The following is a 25,664-nucleotide window of genomic DNA, read 5'->3' on the forward strand; positions in this document are numbered from 1 at the left end:
CAATGAGGTTTTGTATCCTTTTTCTATTGAGTTGGTTCTCAATGATCTTAAAACTGGAATTCCATTTTCTCTCTCCACTGACGCATCAAACAAGGGAAATCGCAAAATATATCCCGTTGTTGCACAATATTTTACTTGTGAAGAAGGACTGTGTGTGAAATTTTTAGACTTTTATGAGGATTCTTTCGAAGATTCTACATCAATAAAAAATCAGCTGTGTCGAGTTCTTAGTGATAACGAATTGGAAATAAATAATGTTTCAGCTTACTCAGCAGATAATGCATCGGTCAATTATGGAGTGAACAAATCTGTTTACCAAAAATTATTGCTGGAAAACGACAATATTGTAGCTGCTCATTGCAATAATCACATTTTACACAACAGCGCAAAAAAATGCATTAAAGCAGTTATCTTTTGATATCGAAAATGTAGTGCTGAAGGTTTTTGCCGAATTTTCGAATTCTGCGAAGAAACAAGAAGAGTTGAAATCATTTTTTGAGTTTTGCGAGTCAGAATTCCATGAAGTTTTGCGCCATGTTCCAACACGTTGGTTAAGTTTGTTTAAAGCGGTTGAAAGACTTCTTTTAAACTGGATACCTCTAAAATCATATTTTATTTCTCTTGGATCTGATGAGTGCCATAAGGTTATCTGGAACCTTATTTCAGATCAGGAAAATGAACTCGCAAAGGACGATGAACCAACAATTTCAGAATTGTATTTATATTTCACGCACTTCTTCATGTCAATAATGCAAGACACCCTACTGAAGCTGGAAAGCAAGAAAATTCTTGCATGTGATCTTCACATTATCATGTGTAAGCTGCGTGATTCTTTGCAAAAAAAATACGATGAGCAGTTTTTTGGAATGAAAGTTTTATTTGCCTTACGTAAAAAACATTTGCCTGAGAATGCCGTGCAAAAGTTCAAGAAAGAAGCCATCAATGTGTATCAAAGAGCCATTGCGTACCTAGAAAAGTGGTATAATTTCACCGATTCAGTATATGAGACACTAAGTTGTTTCAATCTAATTGATCGCAATAATCCTCCAACTTTAGAAGAAATGATGAACATCTGGTTATTATCACCATGGCGAGAAGAACTTCCACCCAACACTCTCTTCGATGAAATTTCTGCCTTAGAAGAAGTTTATGTTCATCTGCAGGGCGATTCATCCCTTGATAAGTGGACGTACTTTTTCAAGAAAGACCCAGCTCCAAGTTTACTGAAACTGTTCCAGTATTGTGCATCAATTCCGGTATCAAATGCAAACGTTGAACGAATTTTCAGTGTCATGGGAAATTTGTGGACTGACAAATGTAACCGACTGCTTGTACCATCAGTTTGAAGTGAACTTTGTATATTTTTTAATATTTCTCAACGTTGTACTGAAATTAAAGAATTATTCCTTAAACACAAAGAATTGAGCAAAGTTGCGCAGTCAAATAAAAAATACACATGACAGCAAAGTAAAATGTAATTTAATATTTTACATATTATTATAATATATTTGATGTTTTGAATTTTAAGTAAAGTTTTGAAGTGATTATTTTAATACGTGTTAAAATGTTTGTAAGAAAATATATAATTTAATTGTAATTTTTTTTACTGCTTAACCCCCCCCCCCCCCCGCTTTTCCGCTATTTTTTGGAAGCAGACCTGGCAACCCTAGCCAAAAATATCACTTCCTGTCCCACCGGGAGTTGGGAAATGGGCCGTTTCAGGCCTCCAGAGGGCCTCCGAGGGAATGGGAAAGGCTGTTTTCGCCCTTCCCAGATGCACAGAGAGGATCTGGAGCCAGGTGAGGAAGAAAAATGGGCCTACCGGGCCATCACATGCTAAGAGCAGGGGGGAGGGGGGGTTACACACGTATACACAGGGCAGGGCACATAGAATTATGGGTATGGGCACACGTGCATGCACACCTCCCCCACCCCCCATCTCTCCTGGCACATGGATGGCAAAAAGTTAGCCATCACTGCCCTTGGTCATGACCCAATCTTTATCTTAACCCCAAACCATTAGTATGGTTGCTTTTGATTTACACATCATACCCAAAGAGAAACAGAGACATTGTTTATGACTGCAAAAAAAGGGAAAGATTTATCTCTCAGAGGCAAGTATATCTTTTTATGATGAAAATAGAGTTAGCATTTATTTCAAAGATCACTTCTTAAAGAAGCTAGTAAAAATATTTGGAGCACTACAGATCTGCTTCTTACGATATTTGTGATTTGTTTTGGAGTGCTGTTCTGAACAGCGGGTGATGGCAGATGCAGATTTCCCTATCAAATTTTTTTTTGAGTGTCTCATTCAGATCATTCAGATTAGATAAGCTTGCCCAAGAGAAGGAGATAGCAAATATAAAATCATCCATTTTACGTTATCACTGAAACCAACAGTGATGTGCAAGGTTTTTAAAACATTCAGTAGCTTTACTCTGGCAAGTATTTTAATGAACAGTTTAATGGGATTAGGCTTCTTTAATCAAATACTTAACACTTCTGAATATTCTCACTTTGATCAGAAGGCTAGATCTGACAAATGATTCTAGTCTGGATAAAATGAATTGCCCTATCCAAATTTAGTTGGATGTAATTCCCATTAAATCTATTACTTCCATGTATGCAAGATGGTTCGCTATACTTTACAAAAAGTGAATGATCACTCTGAAAGGATCTAAAAGGTAGGTATATTTATTATTTATATTTATTTATTAATTTAATTTGTATACCGCCCTTCTCCCAGAAGGGACTCAGGGCGGTGAACAGCCAAAAATTAAAAAACATACAAATGCAAAAGTTAAGACAATTAAAAAGAATTAAATCACTGGCTACCCAATTTAAAACCCCAAATCCATAAAATTTAAAATCCCAATTAAAAACCATTTAGGCTAGGCCGGCTTGATGAAATAAAAACGTCTTCAGGGCTTTACAGAAGGTCCGGAGGTCCGGGATCAATCGTATTCCAGGAGGCAGCTCATTCCACAGGGTGGGTGCCCCCACAGAGAAGGCTCGCCCCCTGGGGGCCGCCAGCCGACTTTGCCTGACCGACGGCACCCCGAGGAGGTCCTCTCTGTGAGAGCGTATTGGCCGGTGGGAGGTTATCAGTAGCAGCAGGCGGTCTTGCAAATACCCTGGCCCTAAGCCATGGAGCACTTTAAAGATGAGAACCAACACCTTAAAGCGCACCCGGAAGACCACCGGGAGCCAATGCAGCTCGCGCAGGAGAGGTGTTACGTGGGAGCGCCACATCGCTCCCATAATCACCCACGCGGCCGCATTCTGCACCAGCTGGAGCCTCCGGGTGCTCCTCAGGGGGAGCCCCATGTAGAGAGCGTTGCAGTATATATGCATATATGTGTTTATTTATAGCAAAGATCCACCCTTTAGAGACCACCCACTCTAAAAAATGTTGCTAATAAAGCCAATAGGTAAATGAGGGGGAAAAAAACCTATGGATAGTTGACTGACTGTCACAACATTGTTGGCCCTTTACATCAAATGCAAATGCAAACAAATTTCACTTAGTGCATAAAAAGTGGACTGTCACATTAGAGACTCATAGTAAGGCACAAGCGACATTTTTTTGTGGATGAGAAGCTATTACATGCATAATCTTATGTACAGATGTGGAGATATTGTAGCAAGAGAAATAATGGCATCAGTGCAAAGAGAACCAGTAGCCATGTGGTATTTCTGAGAAGAGTCCAAATTCCTGCAAGATAAGAATAGAGAGATCCAGTCATTAGTGATTGCACTATCTAGTTGTGTTTTATTGACCCCCAGAAGGGCAATTACCTTCCATAATAGAGAATGATAGCATAAATTCTTTTTAAAAAATTTAGAGAAAGTAGCATTTGAGACAAGAATGTGTAACTAGCTTGTCATGCCAACAGTGTTGTGCCCTATGGCAGTTTTAACAACCTGACATTCTCCAGATTGGTGAGATACGCTAGAGGGGACTTCCAACACACAAGGGCAGAATCGAATTGGGGAAAGCTGCTCTACTTATATCATGCTATCTATAAGCACACACCCTGTGTTTTCTTGGTTGTTAATATTAGTTCTTTCAGAAGGAACAATGAGAGGATGACATGGCAAAGAAGAAAATTATAACTGAACACTGACTTCGTTGATGAGGATATCAACTTTTTATCTACTGCTTTAAGTCTATATTGCAGTAGGTTTTCAATTTTTTTTTTAACCCATGGTTTTAAAAAAAACTATTTCATGTGGAATGGGAAATAGATAAAATAATAATTCAAGCAAATATGTATAAATCAAGGGTGAAATCCAGCAGGTTCTGACAGGTTCTGGAGAACCGGTAGTGGAAATTTTGAGTAGTTCAGAGAACCAGCAAATACCACTTCTGGCTGGCTCCAGAGTGGGGTGGGAATGGAGATTTTGCAATATCCTTCCCCCAGGAGTGGAGAGGGAATGGGGATTTTGCAGTATCCTTCCCCTGCCATGTCCCAAGCCACACCCACAGGTAGTAAAAAAATTGGATTTCACCACTGGTATAAATGCTATGGCTATTATCGTATGTTAAAAGCTGTATTTGGTTTTTATTTTTTAAAAAACTGATCTAGGAAAAATAACCTTATATTTCCAATATATATTGGTATGTCTTCTCATAATTCTACATACATTGGGTATTACAGAAAGTAAGTTACACTAAAGTGTAAGTTAAACTTTAAATTAACACTAAATTCAGCAGGGCTGCCTCTATGTTTAGAATCTGACTGTAAAACGTTCAATTTGTATCTTATTATTTTAATATATTTAGGTTCAGTTGTTCCAGTTACCCACTTCTCTTTTTTTTGCTGTTGTGTGTACATTGGTTTCCTATTCATAGAGTTTGGGTTATCTAGATGTTTTGCCTTCCTCTGTTATTTTACGTTCCATCTGCATGCTGATATAAATCTACATTTGTGTGGTAGAAGCCTTATTCCAGGAATAAATTAAGATGATCTCTTCTAAAAGGTCTGGTCAATTCCATGTCAAGTTTCAGGTTAACTCAGTTGAGTTCTATTACTATGTTGCTGAGGAAAAAAAAACATCCTATGAAATACTTCTCTGGTTTAAAGAGCAATTAGATACTACCAAGAAAGAGAGAAACGGGTAAATTAGAAATGTTCTAAAAAATCAATATCACTAACTACAGGCACTGTGAAATCTCTCAATTGCAAATATGCTGAAATCAGGAGCAAGACACAGAGTATGGTCTTTTAACATCTAAATGGTATTAAGATTGATATCTGAATCAGAGTTACTGGAGAATAAGCTTCCTTAACTTCTAAATAAATTGCAGAATTTCCACATTGTATTCACCAAAGGGCTAATATGGCCTAAGGCAATGTGAGGGTATTATAATTTAAAATGAGCCGGAAACCAAACCAACCATTTGGCAAGTTTTCCTCCTTGCTGTCTGCCCTGGAAAAAGTTAATTGAAAGAATGCATTGCGGTAGAGATGGCTAATGTAATACCCAATTTATTGACCTCTATCTCCCTAAGACCGTATCAAAGTGATTAGATGTCAGCATGACAAAATTCTAGCAGCACACATCTTTGCATAAAACTAAAGTGGTGATGGGGAATGTAAGCAGGAGCTTCCCTGACTATCAATCCTAAAAGATAGGTTAGATGAAAAAAACAATGCCGTGTAAGTCAGAAGCACTTTTATTCTAACAGCTAGACTAACAGTATCTTTTAAGTCTGAATTTATCTTTGTAAAAACAAGGGATGGTCTTGTCTGCAATAGTATGGTAGACCTTGGGAGAGTAAGCCAAGAAAGTCTGCCAATGGAAGGTCAGATGAGAGAAAAAATAGCCTGCAGCTGGATAGTGGGTAGGGCAAGAGACTAAGAAGAGGACCTTCTTTGTTTCTAAGGCTATAAAGGAGACAGCAGCAGGGACTGTACCAGTCGTGGGATTCAGCCAGCTCTTTCTGGATCGCATGAACCGGTAGCGGCGACTGCAGGAGGCTCCGCCCACCCACCCGGATGTAATGCGCTCACATTTGCGAACCGGTAGGGAAGGTAAGTGAATCCCATCTCTGGGCTATACTTTCAGACCTTGCAAGGTTCTGTTAATGTAGCTTTACAATTAAATAGAATTAGCCCATCTATTTTTTCTTTCCTGCCTGGTCAAGAGTCTTTTCAGAGCCTTTTGCTTCCTTCACTATCCAGATGCACGCTATGCTATCTGTTATCTAATCATTCCTTTGCCAGCATCTCTTGGCCCAGCTTTCTAAGGTCTTTCCAACATACTTTACACTGTCGGTGCCTTTTTCTCACATTATTTTCTAGCCTTCGGCTCAAGTCCCATTTATCAGAATGTTGCCTTGGAAGCAGCTCTTCTTCCTGTCCTTCAATGCCATTGAAGGCCTTTGATATACCAGGAGATCTCAAACTCTTCAATTTATTAACCCCTACATAAAGTTTCAAATTGTTTATCAACCCATAAAATTATATGAAAATAATCTAATAAATACTGTTTAAACTAACAACATCAATAATTGATAGGCTCCCTCAACCACTTGGAGAACCCTGTTTTACACCAAATTTCAAAATGATATTTTTTTTCCCCTACCTAATTTCTACCCATTCTCTGGAATTTTTAAGAGTGAACATAAGAGGAGAAAACTATGTATAGTTTGAGGCAAATCCCCTTCAGTGTTAGTGGGGAAACAGGATTTGGCTAATATTTAGTAGTACCATTGCACCATGTTGACTTTGCAGCTTTGTCCTTAAGGACAGGCATGCTATAGCAATAACATATTTCTCTCCTTCAGCCTTAAAAGCAATATATTAAATTCAGACTTGCATTTAGAATCAATGAGAGTTAATATCTTTCAAATACTATTTATCATGCTTCCGACTTTTATGTATAAGCAATATATGTAATTAATGTAAGTAGTTGCATGATTTTTCCCCCCTTTAGGTACTTTTAGTTCTTTTTTCTTATCCTAAATTATGCTTCATTTCCTCCTGCTCATGAACCTACATATTACAGTCTATTTTCTTTATAGTGTAAAGTTTTATGTCAGAAGAGACAATGCAGTAAATCACCACTGTCTTGCTCAATACATCTCCTATGCAATTACTCATTTACATTTGAAGCTTGTTAGATTTCACACTGATCTTTACTGTTCTGCAATTATTTCTAAGAATTGAAGGAATAACACTTTTTTAAAAAGAGTTGATAAAATAAAATGGCAGATTTCAATCATTTACAATTTTGCCATCAGTCTGAATTCTGCAGGAATGCAAGATAATAAAATCTGATAATTACAGGCTGAAAAATAGTGAAGAATTGGATTGTATTATCAAAGGAAAATGAAATAAAAATAGACTATATAATTGCACCAATCTATATGCAGTCAGGTAGAACTGGGTGTATTTTTCTTCCAACCAGGATGGTATTCATAGAATTTCTATCTTCTGATATGTCTTCTGATATGTCCAAGCAGACTTATGCAGATGAATGCTATTTTCTGGTGATGTCTCCAACATGGTGTCCATTAGTGGTGGGTTGCCCCCGGTTTAGACCGGTTCGCAAGAACCGGTAGTAAAACCGGCATGAGGCTCTGCCCACTGACCCAGACATCATCATAGGTGATCTGCGCATGCTTGGAAGCTTCTGCGCATGCACAGAAGAGAGCGCGCAGGGGCAATGCGAACCAGTAGTAAAGGTAAGTAGAACCCAGCCCTGGTGTCCATAGTTGTTGGATTAGTCTAGAAAAAGTAGAATTTCATGAGCTACAATTGTTACCCCTAGGCAACAAATGGAAAATGGAAGATAGTTCATAGGTCTCTTGATCCAGCAAGTATTGCATCTTTTCACCTTATTTTTTTCTCCATCGTGTAGATTTCCATATATACAAGGATAAAATGCCTTCCTCACAAACTTTGACAGGATGTCCTCCCTTAAAATAAATGTCTAGCTGTAGAACCTGGGTTTCATTCCCCCCCCCCCCCCAAAGTGCACATTTGCAATTTCCCACTTTGTTTTGCGTTTTTGTCTCAGGCATAATTTACGATAAGCCAGGAATAGTGACATCACAATTTGTTTTAGATAGAGAATATTGTCTCTATCTAGCAGTTGTAGTAACACACAATTTTTATCCCAAAACCTCTTAGTTGATCTGTTTTTTTTTATATAATACTTTATTGATTTTTAAAAAGTTGTTTTTTAAAAAGAAAACATCAAATCTCAGTTAACATCTGAGGTGTCGTGCGGTTACATATTTACATTATGTACATATCAAGTATCTTCAAATCTATCATTATTAGAAATAGACATATCCTTATAGTCTTGTTCTATTATTCCACCATTTGTACCACCTTTCCCATACTGCCTTAAATTTTGAATTTCCCACTTTGTTTTGCGTTTTTGTCTCAGGCATAATTTACGATAATCCAGGAATAGTGACATCACAATTTGTTTTAGATAGAGAACATTGTCTCTATCTAGCAGTTGTAGTAACACACAATTTTTATCCCAAAACCTCTTAGTTGATCTGTTTTAATGGGGGAATGATAGGATTAAAAATTAATTGGAAATATGTTTTAATGTTATATTAAACAGCCACCTGGACATTGAGAATACATTAATGCCAGTATATAGTGTCAATGGTTACTCCATCTCATGTTAGGATGGATATTGGACTGTCAGTCTTCCATTGCCAACGCAGCAAATCAACATATTATTCAAGGTCATTTATTTAATATCTCTATTGCTTTTTTTTCTTTTAGTTGACAATGTAGAGAAAGGTATGTATGAACGTATTCGTTCATTCAAGAACTTAAATAAATTTGCAAAAAGTATAAAGCATGCAATAGCCTAGAAGAGAATTTGGCCCAAATATTTTATTTTTTTAAAAAAAAAAACAGATTTGGTCGAATAACTGCAACATTCCCAGCTGCCAATTTAACAGAGTAATGATTATACTTAATGAAGCATGTCCCTAACAAGCAAACAATATCTTTATTCCTCTGAGGGATCCTTTCTTTGGGGACAGCTGAATTAAAATGATGCTCTGAATAAATTTAATTGCCTTATTAACCTGTTGCACATTCCTATTAAGCCCCAAAGCTTGCATTTAAGTCAATTTAGACTCATTTGCTCCAATCCAGAGATCTGTAATTATGTTCTATGGATTTTTTTTTTCACTTAAGAAGAATTGCCGAACTAAAGCGGCAACTTTTACTGTAGACAACTTTGGTTGATTTTAAGGAAACAAAATAGACACAAGAGAGGCCTTACCCTTAAAACTGATGAACATTTAAGAATTAAATCATATGTGGATGGATGCACTAGTAATGTGTCAACCCTGAAGCTGGCCTGGACGAAGCCATCTTGGAGCTTCAGTGCTGCTACACTGAAGGAAGGGGGGATTAGAGATAGCTGGGGTTGTGTAGTCAAAATAAAATACTTTTTCTTGGGAACCAAGGACATTCTCACACCTGGCCGGGAGCAGGAGGAGTCACCAGACTGGCAGACAGTGCCTTGATTGGACCATGTGACTGATTGTTTGGGGTTGAGGGAAAAACTTCCACTTTTAATTACCATATTTTTCAGAGTATTATATGCACTCCCCCCCACAAAAAAAGTGGGTGAAAATTGTGGTATGTCTTATACACTGAATGTTGTATCAGCCATACTGGGGGGAGGGGAGAGGGAATTGGTGCGGTGGGAGCAACCGAAACAGGCAGCTGATTTGCGGTATTCTGGGAGGCTGATCCAACTGCCAATCGGAGAGGTGGGATTCAACCAGTTCGGCAAAATAGTTTGTTAAAGTGTGGAGAATTGGCTGATCCCACCACTGCCTGCCCTGTTCGTTGAGCAGTTCACTGAGGATGCCCTGCCGCTGCCTGACACATTGCCACCTGCTGCCCTGACGCCTGATGTCCAGCCAGGCCTGCCGCCCCACTGCCACCTGCCGCCCCATTGCCCCCTCACACCGCCAAGCCTGTTGCACCGCTGCCGGACCTGCCCCACTGCCACCACCTGCAGCCCCATTGCACCACCGCCACCTGCCGCACTGCCAGGCCTGCCGCCTTGCTGCCGCCTATGGTACCTCCTGATGCTACATGCTGGTACAAGGATGTCAAAGCAGAAAAGGCAAGCATATAAATTTTATTTTAAACTGGCTACCTGCCTTGGAGTTTTGCTTGATGCAGAACTATTACTTGGAACCCTGACATAATGTTAATTACCAGAGTATCTTTTAGACTACAAGCTAAGTCTGTTCAAGAGCTAGGACCATATAATATCCAGTCCAGGGGTAGATTCTACTTACCTTTACTACCGGTTCACAACGGGGCCGTGCACGCTTGCTCTCTTCTGCGCATGTGCAGAAGCATTTTGATGACATTGGGGTCGGTGGGCGGAGCCTCCCACCAGTTTTACTACCGGTTCTATAGAACTGGTGCGAACTGGGGGCAACCTACCACTGACCCAGTCCTTCCTGGTCTGTTTTTAGTCTCTATAGTCTCTAAAGCAGCAGCTTTACAAAACAGCCACAACACCATCTTTTGACAAGTGATAGAACTTTGGTAGATCCTACCAAATCTACTTTCCCAAAGTACTGGTAGTCCTTGATTTATGACAACTGAGCCCATAATTTCTGTTGTTAAGTGAGACATTTGTTAAGTGAGTTTTGCCCCATTTTATGACCTTTCTTGACACAGTGAATTTGGTTTTCTCATTGATTTTGCTTGTCAAAAGGTTGCAAAAGATGATCATGTGACCTTGGGACACAGCAAGGGTCATGAATATGAGTCAGTTGCCAAGCATCTGAATTTTGGTCACATGACTATAGGGAGGCTACAAAGGCTGTAATTGTGAAAAACAACCATAAGTCACTTTTTTCAGTAACTTTGAACGGTTTCTAAATGAACTGTTGAGGACTTCCTGTAAACTGGCCCCACTTTACAATTTCTCAGTTATTGGCCCTTTTTGCAAATTTGCTTTTCCATTTTAATTTCCTACAGTGAAGATATGATGTTATGATTAAATTGTTTAGACTGCTACTCTTACTGCCTGACTGCTGGCCTCTGTAAGAGCAGATCAGCTTGGAAAGCTGTTGCTACTGGTACCCAGAGAACACCATCAGATGTGGTTCAAGGTTGTATAATGTGGAAAGATAGAAACAGACATAGGTTTGCTTAGAAGGATTGAGGTTAATAATTTTGAAAACCTTTCTAATTAAAAACCCCTTGTTTAATCTGAGACCTCACGAATCTGAAGTGAGTACATATCATTTTATGTAATATGTACATCAAAAGGGTGCCACATGTGGAGACTCTAAGAATGTGTCAAGTAGTAGTGGGTTTCAATTTTGGTTGCTACTGGTTTGCTCGTGGGCGCGCGTGCTCACATGCACGTGCGATGCTTCTGAGCATGCACAGAAGCTTCTGAGCATGTGTAGAGATATCCAGGCAGGTGGCCAGAGCCTCCCACCACCACCGCTACCAGTTTGCCGGAGCGAACAAGTACCAACCCACCACTGGTGTCAAGTATGGTTTGAAGGAAGGAAATACAGAATCAGACCTATATGAACCAAATAGTCTTATAAATGGATGAAATGGACCACAACTGTATTCCAAGAAAGTAACTTTGTCAATGGGTCTTCAGAAAGAGTGTTGATTATGAGTTCATGTTCTGGGCAACCTGCTATTCCGCACCCCACTGCCTTATTTCATACTTTGTCCCCGGTTCCCATTTGCCAGCCTTTTTCTAAGTATTGTTACCTAAAACTACATCTATATCAGTGTTGCCTATTGGGTTATTATTCTAGTAGTATAAATGGTAATGAATTTCAAGAGACGCAGCAATATTTCCATTATTTGTTTTTTAAAAAATAAATCATTTTATAAGAGTATTTAAATGTGGGGACAATTGTTTACAGAAATTGCTTATTATTCATTTTAAATCTGTATTTGTCTCATGGTCACCCAAAGTAAATATAGAATCCACACAATGTATGAAATATATCGTCCAACATAAATATATTATTTATATTTAATCATATGCGGTGATATTAAGTTATTAAGTATGAGCATGTTTATGATGAATAAGCAATCATTCGCTATTAGAAATATGCAGTACAATTCAATGAATAAATTATTCAGCTGATATTGTTCAGCTATAAAGGAATATTATTCATAAAATGAAATTGTTTTGCTTTAAACCTCAGTGAAAGAAATTTGTGGAAGGATTTACATGATGAAATAATGCTTATTGTATTTGCTTGGAGCAAGAGCAGAAATAATTTGGATTTTTTTTAAAAAAACCTGAATCATATTTGCACTATTGGTACCATTGTCAAATTGATTTGTATTCCAATAGAATGTGTGGATCTGTCATTGAACCATTATTTCATGTTGCCTTTATTTCTTTCTAATAAATTAAATAAAAGTGTTATAGGATCATGATGTAAAGAAAGCAATAAAAATTGCTATACCATCAGCAGAATTAATATGTGATGAAAAGCACACTATGGATAAAAACCAAAGTAGAGTTTCTCTAAGCTGTTGATATATCTATTTCTGAACTTCCCTGGAATGATTGGATAATATAGAATTTCTGCCAACATCTAGTTAAGTCCGTAAGATATCTGAACTAAACATGGAAACTCTAAAAATGCCTCAAATATTGTTTGAATATAGAAGTGAATATAGAATCAATCACGAAAAACAAGGAATGTTTTGAACTAAGGTTTCAAAGTATTTTGAACAAGACCAACAAACCAGGGGCGGGTTCTACTTACCTTTACTACCGGTTCGCAATGGGGCTGCGCGCGCTCGCTCGCTTTGCACATGCGCGTGGGCGGGCATGCTTCTGAAGACATCGTGGTCAGTGGGTGGAGCCTCCCACCAGTTTTACTACTCATTCAAACCGGGGGCAACCCACCACTGCAACAAACCAATATTTATTTATTTATTTATTTATTTATTTATTTATTTATTTATTTATTTATTTAATTGGACTTATATGCTGCCCTATCTCCACAGGACTCAGGGCGGCTCACAACAATAAACAAAACAGTGTTAAAAACAAAGCCCATGATAATAGTTGTAACTATTTGGGAGGATTAGACAAAAATAGTGTAGGAAGACAAGATGGTCAAGCATCCTTTTAAGAATAGAGCAGTAACCCAGATAGATAGATAATAATCATAATCATAATCATAATCATAATTTTATTTATATACCGCCCTTCTCCCGAAGGACTTGAGGTGGTGTACAGCCAAGATTAAAAACATAAATATACAATATCATAGTTAAAATTAATTAAACTCATTAAATAGTTTTGGCAAAATTTTAAAACCCAATATTAAAACCCAATTTAAAATCATTCAGTTAGACAGCCCCGCCTGTCGGTACAGTAGGGTCTTGAGGGCACAGCGAAAGACCCGGAGGTCAGAGATGTTACGAATATCCGGGGGCAATTCATTCCAAAGGGCAGGAGCTCTGACAGAGAAGGCTCTCCTCCTGGGTATCGTTAGCTGACATAACTTGGCCGACGATACCCTGAGGAGTCCCTCTCTGTGGGAGCGGACTGGTCGGTGGGAGGCTATTGGTGGCAGAAGGCGGTCCCATAAATATCCTGATCCTATGCCATGGAGCGCTTTAAAGGTGGTGACCAACACCTTGAATTGTACCCGGAAGACCACTGGGAGCCAGTGCAGCTCATGCAGGAGAGGTATTACATGGGCGTAATGAGGTGTACCCATAACCATCCGCGCAGCCGCATTCTGGACCACTTGGAGCTTCCGAGTGCTCTTCAAGGGGAGCCTCATGTAGAAAGCATTACAATAGTCCAGATGGGAGGTGATGAGGACATGAGTGACCGTGCTCTAGATAGATAGATAGATAGATAGATAGATAGATAGATAGATAGATAGATAGATGATAGATAGATAGATAGATAGATAGATAGATAGATAGATAGATAGATAGATAGATATAGTCAGTCTTATTCTAGTTAGTTTTACTAACTTTTGGTATGTAAATTTCCAGTTGCAAACCTTACCTTAATTTCTAATTCATCTGTAATTTGCATTAATTAATCAATTAATTTACAAGGGCTGGTCTTTCAAATGTCAGAAAAGAAATTTGGGGATGAAATTAGCGCTTTGGTGCGCCAGCTATTTTTTACTTAGCAATGTAACATTTCCTGTATTCATAGTTCTGTATTAATATATCCTGTTAATATATCCATAATATATTGTTTGGGGTAGTATATATACTATTTATGAAAAGTTAGAAATTAGGTTACTTTCATAGAATTCCACATAAATATATGCCTTTTGTAATCCTAAAAATGGTAAATTCTAATAACGATCTAGATGTTGGTAAAAATGGAAGGCAAAAGGAGAAGAGGACAGCAGAAGATGAGATGGTTAGACAGTGTGATTGACACAATGAATGTGAATTTGGGCAAACTCCAGGAGTTAGTGGAGGACCTCTGACATACTATGGCCTATGGAGTTGCAAAGAGTCAGACACGAGTTAGTGACTGAACAAGAACAATAAGGATTTAGCACAGCCATTCATACTAGGAGAAACCCCAGGGACCTGACCTGAGACAATATTTGGAACAGATCAGTGGTGGGATTCAAAAATTTTTACTATCGGTTCTGTGAATGTGGCTTGGTGGGCGTTACTTGGTGGGTGTGGCTTGGTGGGTATAGCAGGGGAAGGATACTGTAAAATCTCCATTCCCTCCCTACTCCAGGGGAAGCTTACTGCAAAATCCCCATTTCCTCCTGATCATCTGGGACTTGGGAGGCAGAGAATAAATGGGGGCGCGGCCAGTCAGAGGTGGTATTTACTGGTTCTCCGAACTACTCAAAATTTCCACTACCGGTTCTCCAGAACTGGTCAGAACCTGCTGAATACCACCTCTGGAACAGATACAATTTATTTGTGTATAAAACACATTAAAATCTTATTATTTATCATCTGAAAATTACAAACAGTTACAAAAATCCAAACAACAACTCAACTTATAGCAAAGTACAAATGCTTTGCTATCATTTATTGTCCATCTGGAGTCCATCTGAAGCCCATATTCTACAAAAGTTTTCCAACTTTTCAATATCCACTGCTAGAAAGTAACAAAGGAGAGAGAAAAATTCATAATATTCTTAGATGAATTTGCATGTACTTTATTAACATGGAGACTTGTTCCACAAAGAAACATCATCTTTGTATCATTGCAGTTGAGTTCAATTATATATCTTTCTATGTTCGTGATATTGGGAAGTGCATACTAAACTATCATGAAACACTTTTATCAACCATCTACAGAAATGATAGCAAGAAGTTGTGGATCATAGCCTTAAAATACAAATTGTTTTCTTGCAAAGCGTTTTGATGACAATTGTGTCAAACTACTTTTCATGGAACTGAAGCTGAGAAATGTAGCAATCAAATGCTGGCAGAATTTCTGCCTCTTTTTTCCTCCCATTAAACTTGGATTGTGTTCAGGAATCTTGAATGTAATGGAAATCAAAATTTAACAAGTTAGGCTCGGAGCCTATTTAAGGAAAAGCTTTTCATTATTGGGATTTTAACAAATCGACAATATTGGTGTGTGGTTAGTGGCAAAAGATACCATAGAAACATTAGTGGTAGTAATGCCTGGGGGGTCTGGCAATGATGGGGAGCTCTTAAAATGGAAACATTGAGCTGATGTAGAATGAATTCTTCTGCGGATCATGATTTTAGGCTGGTTTTCTTAAATTGATAATGGAAACACTGTATATGTTTGTACACTGGCTTTTAAACTTGCTCACTTAGATCAGATGGGCAGCCGCACAAATTGAAATTGATTGTGAAAATTGGAATTTTTGTATGTTATAAAATAAAATAAAAACTTATTACAGAAAAAGAAAGAAAGAAAATTCACTACACTTGTGAATGTATGCAGCTCTAGTTTAGTAGAAGCATAACTATGTAGCTGAGATATTTGATTGAGAAGCCCTGCTGGGCAGGTATGTAGCATACCTGCCATCTTAAACCTGTTCAAGTTAAAACAAGGTTAGGCAGCTGAGTTTCCTCTAGAAATTTAGTCCATGGAGATTCTCAATCATCCAGGTTATGGTTGAGGCAACTGGACTTTCTTGGTTTGTTTGTTTGTTTCCTTTGAAAACATTTCGCTATTCATCCAAGAAGCTTCTTCAGTTCTCTGAAGAAGCTTATTGTTTTCAAAGGAAAAAAACCAAGAAAGTCCAGTCGCCTTTTGGAAAAAGCATCTCTGGAATTCTAGACATTTTTAACTTCAGACTACAAGGCTAAGAGCAAAAGATGGACTTTACAGAATTTACCTTGTGTTAAAAGTTTAAGTGTTTGTAAGGCTGTAGTTTTCTAAAATGACATTGAAAAAGCCAAACATCCATTAGAAATTGCAGACAACCTCCAACTTTCCCTGCCTTGCTGTTTTTTAATGTGCAATTTCCTTCAAGCCAGGAGTGGAAAAGTCTAGTAAGGGTCAGTAGAGCAGCTTTTTAATGCTTTCTCCCTTTGGGGACTATTTTACTGTTTCATATTAGAAGTAATAGAATTCTTTGAATTTAAAAAGAAATTTGTCTCTAGAATATTGAATTTTGATTAATGATTAATTTTGATTTTAAAAGCTAATGCTCATGCATAACCTGATCTTATTTGACTGCTCAGATCTGACAATGATCTATTGGCAGCAACAGAGAAGATTAAGACGAACAGGTTGCTTCAGTAATAGGTTGATTGGCTACACTTAACTGAGCCAGAAGCAGCAACAAAAAGGAACTACAAGAAAACTCCTCTTTACACTATGTATTCAAAATGGACAGTGGTGTGTGTGTGTGTGTGTGTGTGGTATATAAATACATACATACATACATACATACATACATACATACATACATACATACATATATATACAGGGGTTGGATTCAGCCGATTCAGACCAGTTTGGGCAAACCGGATGTTAATTGTAATTTGGTTCATGGAACCGGTAGTTGCAAGGACTGGCTGACCTGGTCCTCCCAGGAGTCTCCATGCAGCCCATTTTGGATGCCAGGTAAGTGCAGGGCCCGTACAGAGGCTCTGGGAGGGCAAAAAATGGGCCTACTGGAAGTACCAGAAGTCCAAAAAAGGGCCTGGAGGACCTCCGGAGCTGGGGAGGGTGAAAAGCCCCCCCCATGGTGCAGGAGGCCAAGTAGGCCACGCTCACCATGGCCACGCCCACCCAGCAACCAGGAAGAGAAACATTTGTTAAAATTTCTGAATCCCATCCCTGTACATATACATGTGTGTGTGTGTGTCTGTGTATATACATACATAGATGTGCAAGTCTGGGTGTATTTGGGTCTTCTCCCGTGTAGGATTGAGAGTATCTTGGCGACGTTTCGACGAAGTCCCACTTGTCATCTTCAGGCTGGTGTCTTCGGCTTCGTGCTTTTTGCTTGCACATCCTTTTAGGGATGCAATTTGGGGGTGGCAGGTGGGGCGGGCAAGAAGCGGGATGCAGGTCTTACCTTTCAAGCGCCATCGCTTTCTTTGCCATTGTGTCCAGAGAAACACGCTGTAAAAGAAAACCTTATCGCGAGTTCGAGAAGTTTGATTGAACTCGCAAGAAGTTCAATTCTTTTGAACTTTCTTTTACAGCGTGTTTCCCTGGACACAGATGGAGCTGGAAAGGTAAGACGTGTGTCCCACTTCTCACCCACCCTACCTGCCACCCCCAAATTGCATCCCTAACGGGGGCGGGTGGCTAACCAAGGGGCAGGAGCCCTGTCATCATGGTTCCCCTTGCTGTCTTGCTCCACGTGTCTCACTTCTCCCCTGCCCCACCTGCCACCCCTCTCGATAAAGAGACGGCGGGGAAGGGAAGCAGCTATTGCCATTGGAGTGGGATATGTGTTGGGCCACTCGGCCGGTGCAAAGAACAGGGAGGGGAGGCAATGGCAGTGACGGAACATCCAGTCCCATGCTCGCCGCCTCCTGCACCCTCAAAATACGGGCCAAGCCCTTATTTGGAGGGTCAAAAGAAAATAAGACCCTGTATTATTTTGGGGGAAACATGGTATCTCCAACCTTATTCCTGAGCGTTTGACTGACAAGGCAGCAGCAAATGTTAAGGTTGGTATATTTTCTTATGAGTTCAAGGTCTATGGATTGCACTTAAATATGATCATCTGGCAGAACTTTTTTGCCTGCTTTTTCCAACTATGGAATTTCCTGACATTGGAAAAACTCCACAAGTTGGGCAAAGGGAAAGCTTGGAATGGTTGAGTATCTTAAACGTCCTACAATGAGCTAGGGAGAGGGTGTCAGAGAAAAAATACAAAGAGGATCAATAAATACTTCTCAGAATGGCTGCCTATCTCCAGCAGTGATTTCAATTTACTAGAGTGCTCCAAAGGACCAATATAATTCCGCTGTTATTGTCTTTCATTTTAATGTTATTTCAGCAAAGTAATCTTGCTCATAATTGATGTTTAAAGGAGGACTCAAAGAGGGGCTTTTGAACCCTAGACTTTAGGATGGAAATAGAATTGCAAAATACACTCTACCTATCATTATACACATTAATTACTTCTCTTTTCAAGGTCACAAGAATTAGTGTAATTGGCAGATTACTAGTACAGTATAGGAGGGAAGAGATATTTCTATTTAAAAAAAAAACAATTTCAAAAGTCCTAAAAGGGACAATAATTTTATTGATATAAAGTGAAATGTAAAATCAACTTTTGTTTGCAATAGAATTCTTCTTCAGACAGATATTAAACTGGGGGTGGCAGGGGAACTGAGTTATGACAGAGGAGTAAAAAAAATTAGCATTTCCTAAATCTTAAGTCATGTGCAAAGTTTTATATCCAAATTTATTTTATTCTTTACACTGTTTCCATCTTCCCTTAAAATACTAAGAGAATCCACAATGGTCTGAGAATCAATGTCTCCACTAGATAATTGACAGTTAAGCTGAAACTAAGTTAATCAACTAAAATTAGCAGCCCCCAAATAAATTACCCAGACCTAATCCACATATCAAAGGGTTAAGGTCTGCATAGAGTTAATTAAATTAAATTAAATTAAATTAAATCTCCCAGAGGAACTGCATATTCACAGGAATAAACACACAGAGAGAGGGGGGGAGGGAGGGAGGAGGGGAGGGGGACAGAGAGAGAAAGAGATAGAGAGAGGGGGGGAGGAGAGAGATACACATCCAGTGGTGGGATTCAGCCAGTTTGCACCACTTCGGGAGAACTGGTTGTTGGAAGAAATCATTAGGGCAGAGAACTGGTTGTTAAATTACTTGAATCCCACCACTGTACGCACCCCTCAAGTGTCATCCTAGAATCAGCATATAGACACTTCATCCCAGACAAGCTCCCACTATAAAAATCTTGTTGCTATGCCCCATTTTCTCTGCAACCTGTCCCTCAAGGTAGATTGTTTTACTTTTAGGAATAAATAGTTTGTCTTTCCTCACAGCTCTCTGGATATCATTTTTATTTATTCTTGCGCATTCCTGGCTGGAGTTGGAACCCCAACTTATTCTTCTGACAGTCAGGTTTAAGAAGCGTGATTAACTGAGAACATTTCAAGTATGAAATAGACTTCAAGTTGTATTACCACAAGCATCAACAATGGATTTTTCTCTATACCTTTGAAAATGGACTAATAGTTACCCAATTCTAACTGCAGCACAGAAACAGAGAGAGGGGGGGGAATGAAACACAATGGACTGTATTAGCAATCCTGTCCATTAATGTTAAGCATTGCTTGAAGCAGAGAGTCAGTAAGATCCAAAATTGATACTAATTATTATCTAGTGCTTGGAAAAGATGTTGTCTCTTGCCATCCTAAGATCCACTTTCAGATGAAAAAAGATTCTTTCTCCCATGTTTGGGAACTATACACTCTATGTGTATAGAGCAGCTTTACTGAAAACAATTAACCAAACACAAAAATTGTAGGAAGAAAATACATAGATTGGGCACCCCTTCTTTTTAGATAAAAGTGAATTTATAAAGGAACAGAAGAGTGAGTTATGAATGGGTTAAAACACAAATATGTGCAATGAGGAGTTTACTAAATACTAAATATGTCTCATGGTTCATCCACTTTTCTATCCCATGTAATTATCATTTAAAGTTAATTGCTCAGCCTCGAGGAAGTATAAGTCTGTAAAGAAAGGTTATGTGATGATTGACTGTTATGAGCAGGAGAAAAAAAATGTTAATTTGCTTTTGGACAAATAATATTTTAGGTAAATTTTATATCTTTTGCTTCTTAGGTGCAACTTGGGATAACTGTTTCTCCCAGGAATGCAAAGATATTATTTTCTGTTCTTGCAATCAACACCTATATCCAGAGTAACCCCTGCTGCTATTCTAATAGGCAAGTAATTTGGTGTTAAGGGAGGAAGGCCTATTATCATTAGTCATCTGTCCAAACAATTTCCATCGCTTTGCACAAATCCTTTACATTAAAGAGAAAAGCATCATTTAAAATACTCAAAATGAGCTCGTAGGTTATTAGTCGTTGTATGTGTGCCATGATTATTCTGCCAGCTTCATTAAGTAATGTAGACATGAACTTGATTTACTTTGATTGCTCAAACACTGTGAATGAAGTAGAAATTTGCTGATGGAAAACAGTTAGAAAGGCAGGTCTTCTATCCAGCCTTGGTGAATTCTATGCATGCGAATATCACATGCAGTTTCCCATAATCAACTTTGGAAGTTTAGGGGCGCCATTTAACAAGGTTGATTTTGCACTGGAGATTTCAAATGCCTGTTTTAATTTCTCTTTATTTACAAATATAACTATGGTGCAGATGGCGAGCAGACCAGCATTTACAGCTTATATTCAGTCTACTTCTAGATGTTACTGAGCAATAAGCTTCAGATATTAAGGGTACTCACCAACAAATTTCACACATCCCAAACACAGTACTAAACTTGGTGCATTCATTACGATTTGGGAGCTATTCCAAAACAAGAAGGAATGGAATGGACATTTTGAAAGACTTACCAGATGTTGTAAGTCATTGTTTCCCCTATATTTTATAAATGCCTGGTTATAGCTGTATGGCGGCAAACAGAAATTACAGCAGTTCCAGTTTCCAGGAATGGTTTGCCTAACTGAGATATGTCTTTACCCATCATCTGTACTAACTGCTTCCTTTTCAATCAAAGGCAACTACTGATTTAGTGTCTCCAGGTAAGGGATGCAGTGCTGCAAAAAATTCCCCCAACTTTAATCAAGTTATTCCAACTACTTTACTCTGGTGAGATTTTAGGAAATATTGGACACCACCTTCCGAAGAAGAAGAAGAAGAAGAAGAAGAAGAAGAAGAAGAAGAAGAAGAAGAAGAAGAAGAAGAAGAAGAAGAAGAAGAAGAAGAAGAAGAAGAAGAAGAAGAAGAAGAAGAAGAAGAAGAAGAAGAAGAAGAAGAAGAAGAAGAAGAAGAAAGCAATACAACCAGAGTGGGATGGGGACTACTCTTACCATTGTTGCTTTCTGCCCCATTTCTTCCTCTACAGCTTAATGATGTGAGTAGCTGTTTCATCAGAGAATAAAAAAGGTTAGAAAAAATGCTTTTGTCAGACCTGGAAGCCATTTTTTACCTTTGAGGCCTGCCACAAATTCTACTGTGGGAAAATGGGAGGGGGGATTGTATGGAGTGAAGATGATATGTAGTCAAAATAACATTCTCTCCAGAAAGTCAAGGCCGTTGTGCCCTGCAGCTGTGCTGAGAAGGATGAGGAGGTATCTTCTGTTCCGGAGGGTATCTGATTGGTTTGTGTGATGGACATGTGGGTGAACGGCAAGGACTTGAACTTTCTTTTGGGTGAGGAAAACCCAGAAGCTCTCAGATTCAAGTTTTCCCAGAAGTGCCAATATGACATCTCTAATAAAAATTAGCTTTGAGGAAACTCAAGCTTCGGAGTTTGATTTTGCTGGGGATGTTACTTGGAACCCTGACAACTTTCCTTTCTAAAAGGCAAGATTCCTTTTGTGCTCTTGCATAAAAACCAATGCATCTATCTGTCTGAATTGTGTCATCCTTCATCCTTTCTGAATACTTGACAGCAATTTTTGGACTTTAAAAAAAATAGCAAAAAGTAAAGTCACACATGTGTGCAAGGTTTCATCTCCCTGGCATGCTAAGTGGCCCTTGCAGTTCAATCCAGTTCTATCTCCCCTCCTCCCTACAATCAAACTACACCATCCCTCCAACTAAGACATAGATCTGTTGCTTGATCACAGGGACAATCATAATGAAAGAAAGCTCTGGCCTTCCAAATCCAAATTTATTCTTTGAATTGCAGAGCAAGTTCCATCAGTGTAGATCCCTAAATAGAAGAAGCCTATCATGGCGAAGGGGAAATACATCTGGATGTATGCATCTATCAAGGTAATGAAAGCATGATGTAATGGAACTTCACAGACGGATATAAGTGATAAAGGCAGGTTGTAAACTCAATTAAGCTTGAGGAAGAACTCGGATTCTTTAATTAATTGAAGCAATCTATATAGGAACCTTTTCAAAACAAGTCATCATGATGTACAATTCAAACAAAGACATAACAATAATAAACCATAAAAACATAAATAAACCATTGAAGAGTTTATTATTATTGAAATTCTTAGAAAAAAGATTAAAAATGAGTACAAATAATACAAAAGAATGTACAGATAGTCCTCGACTTACAAGGACTTACGAGTTCATTTAGTGACCGTTTGAAGTTACAACAGCACTGAAAAAAGTGACTTATGATCATTTTTCACACTTATGACCGTTGTAGCATCCCCATGGATACGTGATCAAAATTCAGATGCTTGGCAACTGACTCATATTTATGACGATTGCAGTGTCCCGGGGTCATATCATCTCCTTTTGCGATCTTCTGACAAAGCAAAGACAATGGGGAAGCCACATTCACTTAACAACCATGTTACTAACTTAGCAGCTTCAGTGATTCACTTAACAACTGTGGCAAGAAAGGTCGTAAAATGAGACAAAACTCACTTAACAAGTGTCTCGCTTAGCAACAGAAATTTGGGGCTCAATTGTGGTTGTAACTCGAAGACTTTCTTTACAATAAGGGGAAAAAGAGAAAGAAAGAAAGAAGGCAAAGGGAAAGCACTGCAAGTAAAAAAAAATAGAAGAAAAAGAAGAAAAAAGATATAAAGAAGTGGCTTCCAGTATTCTTTACAGAAGTTAAAAGTACAATTGTATTTTAACTTCTCTCTCTGTAATATTGCAACTAACACTTTTCTTTCTATAATCTGTTCTGTCTAATCATCAAAGCCATAAATCAAAAGTTCTTTTTTTCCCCCTACCACCCTCTCTTTCAAGAAGAAAACTAAGACTTTGGTTGAACCACTTAGTTGAATCCTGCTTGGTAGTTGGACTAGAAGACCTCCAAGGTCCCTTCCAACTCTGTTATTCTGATTTATTTATTTTGTTTTGTTTTGTTTGTTAGTCAAAAATATACAAGGTAGTAAATATAAGTATGAACATAAGCATGAAAAAAAGGAAATAAATACAGACAAATGGGGAGAATAGGACAGAGACGGTAGGCACACTGGAGCACTTATGCATGCCCCCTTTACAGACCTCTTAGGAATGGGGTGAGGTCTACGGTAGACAGTTTAAGGTTGAAGCTGTGGGTGTTTGAGGATGTAACAACGGAGTTGGGTAGAGCATTCCAGGCCTTCACCACTCTGTTGCTGAAGTCTTATTTTCTGCAATCGAGTTTGGAGCAGTTTACCTTGAGTTTGTATTTATGCATCAGATCCTCTGAAACATATGCAAGCATTCTCTGAAACATAATACACAAAGCCAATGTGGAAAGCTCCAAAACAACCAAAGAACAAGAAGAGACTGTTCAATCTCCTCAGAGATTGGTGCTTGGTGCTCTCTGAGCTTGCTTGTTTTCTTGCAGACATTTCATTACCAAAACTAGGTAGCAACATCAATACACTGATTTTGTTACCTAGTTGGATAGTAAAATGTCTACAAGAAAATATCTAAGCTCAGAGAGTCCCAAGGACTCCTAGTTTCAAACCTCAGCTACAAATGTTCTCCTTTAACTTTCATTTAAAATACTCAAAATGAGCCTTTCCAGTCTGAAGGGCTTATATGTAGACATTCAAAGATATGGCTTTTTATCCAATGTATGCTAATGACTGCATTAGTGACACATTAGCACAAAAGTGAATGAATGAGGACTGACTCTTAATAATCAAAGGTAGAGGGGGTGGATTAAGAGGAAGGATAAAACCAAGAAGATTCTTACTAAATAGAATATAGGAGACTCTGAAATAGAGAAAAGTGAAAAATTTAAAGAAATAAAGTTGCTCTTAACTTCACTAGTTAATACTTTTTTCCCAAAAAAAGTCTTTTTCCAAAAAAAGTCACTAGTTCAATAATAATGTGCAGAGATAGTTCAAAGCTTTGGTCTACATAAAGAAGACTAATGATAAAGAGATTATGCTCCCCTTCTCGAATTCTCAACTCTTTGAAACACAGAAATACCTTTGAGTCTTCTAATTTTTGGTTCTTTTCTGGTTTATCTTAATTTACTAAAGCTGCACTGTTTGACATTTATGCATGATTGGTTGTACATTCATGAGTTGGTTCATCTTACTCATTGCCAACTTAATGTTGGCGTCAGATCATTCCCACTGATGTGAATACACTTCAGGAAATGCCATTCTTACATTAGTTTATTTGATTTGTATACCGCCCTACTCCCGAAGGACTCAGGGTGGTGAACAGCCAACAATAAAATACATAAATACACAAAATTTAAAAACCCGATACAATCAAATTAAATTATTTGGCCCAGACAAATTAAAATACCCCAATAATTTAAAAACAGATTAAAATTTAGTTTATATATATATAATATCCAGTTCTAACTTTCATGCAATGTGTTCAACTCACTGGTAGTGAATTGGTGCAGAACTATAGTAAATTGCCAGTAAGAGATGTAATGCACAAAACCAAACCTACCTCAGAGAAATGTCAATTATATTGGTAGCACCCTTCATTTAAGCTTCACTGCTTGGATTCAAACTCTAATCAATGGGAGAAGAAATCTTGGAGTATCTTAACTCTTTCTTGGATCGGTCTGTGAGTATTGTATAAAATGACAGAAAGTGCATCAAGGTCAAACTGTGCCCAGCATGAGTTCATTCACAGCCTTAGTCACTTCCATTTTCATTTACCAAGTTTCTGTCACGGAAGTCTCACAGAAAAATGAGACTGTTAAAGGCTCAGTGGGAATCACTAGAGCTATCTCCTTCCATATCAATCTACACATTTGATAGTAAATTGTTCAGTGCAGCCTGCACAGCACACAGTAATGACCTATGTCACATATATTTCATGATATAAAATCTATTAAAATTGTTCAGTGTGATTCCATTCAATACATGTCCTGCAGGTTGTTAAAGCTCTAGTGGTTAACAAAAAAAAGAGAGAGAGACAGAGACAGAAGAACACTCTCTTTTGGGGTGGAGTTGCTCAAGCTGTAAATACAAAACAAAGCAGTTGTTTGAATGATTACACACATACACACACACACACACAGAGAGAGAGAGAGAGCAATGATTCCACCACATTTTAAATAATTAGGTATTTTTCCC

The sequence above is a fragment of the Pantherophis guttatus genome, chromosome 1 (assembly GCF_059756535.1).
Source record: "Pantherophis guttatus breed Tessera chromosome 1, ASM5975653v1, whole genome shotgun sequence".
Classification (NCBI taxonomy): Eukaryota; Metazoa; Chordata; class Lepidosauria; order Squamata; family Colubridae; genus Pantherophis; species Pantherophis guttatus.